Source organism: Saccostrea cucullata, unplaced genomic scaffold (assembly GCF_032062105.1).
Source record: "Saccostrea cucullata isolate Sc308-1 unplaced genomic scaffold, CSIRO_AGI_Scuc_v1 ctg2192, whole genome shotgun sequence".
Lineage (NCBI taxonomy): Eukaryota > Metazoa > Mollusca > Bivalvia > Ostreida > Ostreidae > Saccostrea > Saccostrea cuccullata.
In genome coordinates, this window is record NW_026936812.1 from 3938 (window position 1) to 12159 (window position 8222).

The 8222-nt window shown below is 29.7% G+C and overlaps 1 long non-coding RNA gene across 1 annotated transcript; it reads right to left on the reverse strand.

The window, feature by feature from the left end:
* Positions 1-2276: 2276 nt before the first annotated feature.
* Positions 2277-2921, reverse strand: LOC134246645 (uncharacterized). Its single transcript, XR_009987671.1, has 3 exons — positions 2870-2921; positions 2636-2743; positions 2277-2340 (listed from the first exon to the last, which is right to left on the reverse strand). It is a non-coding gene; the product is annotated as an uncharacterized LOC134246645 (long non-coding RNA).
* Between the last annotated feature and the right edge of the window lie 5301 nt (positions 2922-8222).

The following is an 8222-nucleotide window of genomic DNA, read 5'->3' on the forward strand; positions in this document are numbered from 1 at the left end:
GTTGTTTGTTTGTTTGTTTTTTTTTTTTTTGGCTATTAGAAAGTTTGGAACCAATAGTCAATGTATATTTGTAGGAAATACAAGATGTAGTCTTTAATTTGAAATATATGCATGCTGGAATTAAGAATAGATTCACTTTACGTTTTATACATGTTCTGAGAGATTTACAACAGCAAAGATACAATAAACCTGCTAGACTAAGTGTTGCCAGAAATATTGTAGATATACAAGGAAAAACTTACATTGAATATTGATGTTTTGTCCTCCTTTTTCTAGTGTGAGCTGAAAAAAATTAGCATCCATGAATTTAAACTACATGATTATAATCTGCGACGTATGATATTCGAACAATTTTCTTGCATTACAATTTCTTTTAAATAAAACTGGTTTCTATGAATGTAAATTTAACATACAAAATGAATAACACCAGGTTGAAAAGAGAAAGAAAGGGAAAAATTAATTTTCAGAATAACAGGAAAAAAGACATTGCATATTTAAAGAAAAAAAACTAAAGAAAGCAGTTTTAAGATCAAATGTTCGGTCTTTAGTGATTACATTTGTCAAACATGGATTTTAAAATGCCATCAAACAAAAGGAAATTACTTGAAACCTTAGATCCTCACTCCCAACAAAAAGCGAATTAAAGCGTATTTGTAGTTTGTTTAATACCCAGGAGCAGAGGAGATTGTTTTGCAATGAATTAATGTATATTCGTTATAAAATTAACAGAGCCCAAAATCAAAACCCCTAGCCCAGGGAGCATGTAATTCAAAATTTTCGAAGAGAAACTGTTATTAAAACTATGTATCGACTTAGCTTGTTTAATAATTAGAAGCAAAGATAGAGATTTGAAAAGAAATAATGCTTTTTCACTTTATTACCTATATAGCCCCGCCTTAACAGCAGAGTCCCCTGACCTTGGGACCATGAGGTTCACCATTTTGGTAGAGGCATCATTTCTTTTTACAATCTTACAAACAGTATGACTGCTAAACTGATGTCCAGGTGTGGAGAACAAGCTTTTTAAAGGTTAGCATTAATTTTATTTTAGTTGTTTTAGCCCTACTCCTCAGGCCAAGTGGGAGCAATTTTTGTTCCCCTACATGTACATCCATTGACGCTTTATGCAAAAATTGTTTAAAACTGGTTTAGTGGTTTCAGAGAAGAAGCGGAGAATGTAAACGCACAACGCAGGACAAATCTCGCACAACGAAGGCCGTTGGACAAAAACGGATAGCAATAGGTGACTTGAGTGATTAAAGTGACTCAAAAATCTTTTAGAAGTTTCTGTATAAGAACAACAGAACTATTTGTTTAACTATGTGGAATATGTAAGCATTCTCAAGTAGTTTAAAAATTAACCTTTTCCCAATGTACACTTTACAAAATTAACTTATTTGTGCTTTTTCCAGCCAATGCGCTGTTTTCAATGGACTTCTTATCCCCCGTTATCAGGATTCCTTTAAAATAAGCTTTTGGTATAATCTTTTTTTTAAATATAATTTTATAAAAGCATACTTTGTGTTAACTCACGTAAATGTTGGCAATTTGTTTATTTAAAAAAAGGTGTTATTTTGAACATGAACATCTTATTGAAGAGTTGTTGGACGGCGACCGAACCTTAATTTTAAAAGTTCATAAAAGTTTTTGTGTAAAATGAAGTATTAATCATAAGTTCACTTAAATATCAGTACAAATTCTTTCACGAGTTTGGTTCCTACTACTTTAAAACTGTCTTCGTCGTTCATTCTCCTATTTCTTTAAAGATGTCTTCGTTTACAGACAAATAGTACTAATTAAACTTCAAAATCTAATCTATCTTTCCTGGTTATATTTTTTATTAAGGAATCTCTTTAAAAATGGACATTGATAAATATTTCAAAGCTAATGCAAATGTATGTATTGTCTTAGTGCACCTCTCTTAAAAATACACCGTATGATTATTATTCCCAAGAACACCAGAAGAGCTGTGATTACACCAATGACTGCTCCTATGGATCCAAGTTCAGCATAAACAGCTGTATTGTTGGATTCTGAATAATTCGTATGATCTGTACTAATATTCAAAATTCCCAGGATAGGTGTAGATATTATCCCTGTTGTGACATTTTTAGTGCTAAAATATAATTAAAAGAATTATTTTAAGAAATAATAAGAAACTGTTACAAAATTTATGATGAGAACTAACATATTACGCAGGAACTGTTTTAAAATGACAAAAATAACATAAAACCATTTGATAACGGTAAATCAAATGCATTTAGTACAAAACTTACGCATAACAAGATGGATCAGCAACAAAACAGCCCTTTTCTGTGTTTAGATGATGACAAGCTGGATCTAAACAGGGAAGTCCATTATGTTTATAAAATTGATATTTTCAAATAAAGAGAAAAACGAGAAAAAATAACATTTCAATCATATGAGCCAAGAATAAATATATATATATATATATATATATATATATATATATATATATATATATATATATATATATATATATATATATATATATATATATATATATATATATATATATATATATTATATATATATATATATATATATATATATATATATATATATATATATATATATATATATATATATATATATATATATATATATATATTACATTTATAGAGGTCTGTACTTCTAAAATGTTCTGCTGGACATCCTTCTGTAAAGTTTTCACAACTGATCTGGTCCAGATGTCCATCTCCAACAGCTCTTAGACAATGACCTATGTGTTAAAGAAATTATTCAATAAAATATCTTCTTTGTATCTAATTTTGAATAAGAGATACATGGGAAAAAAAGATCAATGATTTAATTTACAAGAGGCTTCAGTCATCAATATATACTTTACCTATTTCATAGAAGGCAACTACTGTTTTCGTAAAACAGAACTCTACTAAGGCCGTTAGGTTTTGAATTGGAACACAGACATACGGACTCCGTCCGTTCTCATCTTCACCACATTTCAATCTAGCAGCTGCCCCTGCTGTTTCCTCTTTGCTTAAAGGACATGAATTCACCAAATCTCCGAAATCGGTAGAGGACATACTAGGTTCGATATATTATAAATTTGATTGGCAAGTTTGTCTACTGAAGAAACTGATGAAGAAAAAAATCCAGAAATTCGAATGCGTGATCGACAATTATAAAAAAAAATGGTAAGATTGTCTGAAAATGGGATTTGTTTTTAAGGTAGAGATCATTCAAGTAAAATGATGATGAGTTCATCAACATAACTTGTCATAACATGAAAAATGTAAACAGTCCCTTAGAATTCAAGCTATACAATTATGCAATATAAAATTCCTACTTCAAAAAGTTTCTATATAAATTCAATTAAGAATTTTGTTATGACTGTTTTCTATTAATTTTGAAACTAATCCTTCTCGTGAAACAGGGATTTGCAGTGTGAACAAACCTGTTTTGTTAGTATGATCTGTAAAAAAATAAAAGTCAGCGATAGTATATATAAATAATATATATTATGAAAGACTGAAACAGGAAGAAAATAACATAAAAGTCAGAATGTAATTATATGATGACAAAATAAAACCCATTTATGCCTATCATAACCGCTTTAGTCATCCATTTATACCCAGTTACATATAAGTTATTCCTCCTCGTTTGATCTCATACCTTATTGCAAAATCCCTAATTAATTTTAGTTTTATTAATTTTAGTTCATTCCAATCGTAATATATTATTTGGAAGTCTATTTTTTTTTAAATAAATGTAAAGAAAACGTGTTAGTTGAATAAAATTTAAATAAAGTACTGACCTTATCGAGTTTCTCTAATAAATATGCAAAAGATGAATGCTACGAAACTTACATGTAAGCATATCTGAGTGTTGATCCAATAGTAATGTCCCAACTTCGATTAAGTTGCTACTTTAAAAAAAATTAAAGATGATGAAAGCAATTTTTCTCCAATTTCGACCTGAAAACTTTCAAGTCAACATGATTTATTCTTTCAAAAATATTGGATTTTAAACTAAGTGCGATTCGTACATCTAGATTATGTTGTATAATGGATATGTGCCGTCATACATTCAAAGGTTTCCTAATAAAACATATCAGAAATTCAGGAATATGTTCAAGTTATGTTCTTCAAGAATTCTTTGTGCTCACTCACTATTCTTATAATTAAGACCTCTGTCGAAATTCTTTAAACAGTTTCTATAAGAATTCTTGATTCCCATCACACATTCACTCTTTTAATAATCAAGTCCCCTGTCGAAATTCTTTGAAGTCAACGGTATCATAGAGCAACCACTTCATATCTGTTTACATAACAGATACATGCATGTATAATGACAATATCAGACACCACTTAAACCTTTCAGTTTGATCTGATCTCTCAGATTTTGGTTTCTGTCATCTGAGCATTATTTATTCAATGATCCATCACTTCCGATATTAAAATCGCTGAAACCATCTTAAAACAAGACTCTCATTTACATTCTTTTCACTGTGAGTCTAATAAATAAAAGTAACTGTATCATTTTACATAAAATTTCCCAATTTTGAAATCAAAATTTTTAACATGTCATTGCAGAGTTTTTCCCTTTTTCGACATTTGCTTTGTTCAAAGCATCAGAGTAAAACAGACTTCATAATATTTTTAAGCAATGGCGTCATTTAATTTCAAACTGATGATTGAGAAATAACGACAATTTTGTCATTTAAAATCAATTAAGCATTTATGCACTTTTAGATGATTTTGAAATACTAATTCTAAAACAAAATACTCTTTAAAAAGTGACATTTAGTTGTGAAGCGGCAACACCCCTTTTGTTTCGTGTTTTAAACATCAGATTTTATAAAGTGACATTAATTTAATATTAATATATTAAAATTTCAATGTTTATTTAGATTTGTATAGTTGCATATTTTGGTATATATTATACTTGATACCTAGACGCCAACTATTAAGATATGCATATTAATTGTGACATTACTTTTGGATCATCTTTCGTATCTTATCTATATAAAGTCTTCTGTAAAATTAGTTTGCTTTGTGCAAACACCTTAGACGTGTAAAGTTTTATCATTTAACACATACATGTAAGTAAAAAAATTAATGATAAAATTTAAACATGTCTTTAGAAATTTTGATTACCCGTAACTTTTTTGCGGTTTCATTTAAACTTATTATTTATTTACTAGAGACAAAGATATGGGTCTTTTTTTACATGTGTATCCTGACGTATTGTATTTTCGACCTATTTAGCTATTATTTACTAATTTATTCCAAACTTAAAAGAATCTAAGAAAATATGGGTTTAAAATGTTAGCATATGTGTCTATAAATAAAATGATATAACCCATGTTGCAGTTTTGTGTTTATTTTATTTATATGCCATAATGTGGAGAGGGTGCAGTTTTCCTTACAAAATATTAGCGTTTTGTGTTTTCGACCTAAATATAGTAGTAACACCTAATCAGTAATGGCTATAAATATCCATTGGATATTACAAACAGTAAAAATACGATGGTCTGTCTTTCAAAAAACATTGAACAAGTTGCATATTTTGGTTGCAAACACAATATTCGTTGGTTGGAGCCATCTGTCAGTATCTGTGCATTTCCACTAAAAATCAATGTAATGACGTTGCATTTTTCAGTAAAAATCGGTAAGAAAGTGTCCGCATTTAAGGAAGAAAAAATCCGTTTGATCCACCCACTTTGACAGAGATCTTAATTTTCTTTCGAAAAATGTCATCAAATATCATTGTAATTAATCGATTACGGCTGAGATTAATTAACAGATAAATTGTGCATCAGTAAAAGTCTAGAATTTCTGACAACGGACTAAAACCATCTTGGGAATTCCGTTGAATTAATTATTTTGGGTATTTTCTTTGTGCTTCAAAGGTAGGTTCAAGTGTAGCAACCGAAAATTATGTTCTACCGTGCAGTACCTGCACGGGAAGCAGATTGTGAAAAATAGGTCGAAAATACAATACGGTCGAAAATAGGATACGAGACGAAAGTTCTCTGCATATCAAATATAATAGCATTGCAAACTGTAATTAATCAAAAACTTAGATGTTTCATGTAATTTCTCCCTATCCTAAAACGTAAATACGGATGCCCCAAATGCATAAATGCAGACAACATTGACGCATTTCCTCTCAGGTTTCATATTAAATCTGGAGAACTGAAATTCTAACGACCATTTATTGTCAAGTTGTACAGACAAGAATGTGATATTAAAAAAAATATTTAGAGTCATAAACGTAAAAAGGTCTTTAAATCTCTTTTTACTAAATAAATTTAAAATGAGACAGACAACCTCTATACCTATACACAGGATTTTTAAAAAATATTGCCGAAAAAACATCCTTGTACTCGCCTTTCAAATCCGCCTATTAAATCACATAGTGATTATACGAATTGTATTACGATTAATGCATGCCGTATTCAATCAATCATCACCCTTAGGATATGGGTAAAATTCAACAAGCAGTACTATTCCAAGGCTCTTAGTTTGATTTTAAAACTTATCATAGATTTTAAGTTAAGTCGACAGACACACAAAGGTAACATGTAGCTTACAAACTTTCCAAATACTTCTGAGGAAAAAAGGGGTTAACATGTTTTGCATTTTTAAATTCATTTTGCATTCTTTTTTATTAGATTAACAACTGAAACAATGATTTTTTTCATGAAAAATATAACAAAAACTATTGTGATTCAAGAGAAGCAAGAACAATTATTTATAGCCTTCGTAAATGCATTAATTTTCCTTTCCTATAACTAACTCATTGCGCCCGGACTCTTGATCAAATGCTTTAAACACTGCAACGCAGGGGACTTGTTGTATTTACTTTTAATTAATATACACTGTAACAAAATGTTGTTTTTACAGTGTTAATATATAATATAGATGAGATGCATTGACATTTTAATTAAAACTACAAATAATTGCCTTAAATTTATTTACAATTTATTTTTGAGTTGTCATTTTCTCTTTCACTGTATTCTCTAAATTTGTAAATTAAATAGCAATATAGCAAATAAGCACACACACTCACAAAAATGAAATTAACACAGTATGAACGAAGTCAGGAAATGTAATAAATCTACAAAATTAACAGGTGTTATAATAAGATTTTTACCTTTCTATCCATCACAGTCAATCGTTTCCAAGAATGAGGATAATTGGACTGAATCTTCAAGAGGAATAAGGAAGGATAATATGATTGGTTGAGGAGAACAACCGTCTGGGTTTGTGGGGTCAAAAGCATAGTTCAAGAAAAGAGTGTGCCTTTACCAATTTTTGCTTTAGACGCGACCCTGCATCTCTTTTTTAACAAATATCAGATAACCACGATTTACATCACTTAACACCCATAATCCACATTTTATTTTAAAAGACGATTTTTATTACAACAATATGAGACTTACATAAGTAAATGTTCCTAAGCATAGAAATGTTTTGAAAACTACATTCTCCATTTTACAATATGAAATTGATTCACATAAAAATAGGCTGTCAGTTAGAAACAGCCAGCAAATCTGCCTGTATAATATTACGCATGTGCTATCTAAACTAGTTCTTTATCATTATCAATAAAGTGAAGCACACAAGCTATTTGTTCTCTTACATATGATGTGTGTGTGTGTGTGGGGGGGGGGGGGGGCTGTTCAAGAAAAATGAAAATATTCTGAATATTTCGAAAACTATTTGATCAAATTAAAAGGATTTGGTGTATATATGGATTTGTGATATTTTTTTTATATCTACAGAATATTAAAATGTTGTGATGAAAAATAATATGCATGCTAAAGAAATTTAACGGTGTCAGATATTGGTGGTCGTTGCACGTCAATATTACGACCTTCAGAAATAATATTCACAGTAAAGATTTCTTTTGTTTATTCTAGGCATACTATGTCATTTACATTCATAAATACCGTATGATCTGGAGTACTTATAAGTAAACTATTTTAATTTAGCACAAAAGTGACAAAAAATGACGTTATATGCCAAATTACTTTTAGTTACAGTAGATATTGTGAACAATGATGTCATAGGGCGATAATGCTAGGCAACAAATAATCAAACAGCCCCTTTTTTAAGGAGATATGAATTTTGTCTATACCCCTGTGCGAAAAAAAAATGTTAAGAATGGAACAAAACAAACAAATTCACTGACAAGGGTTAAAACGTAGTTTTAAATGTTCAAAATGGCCTGAT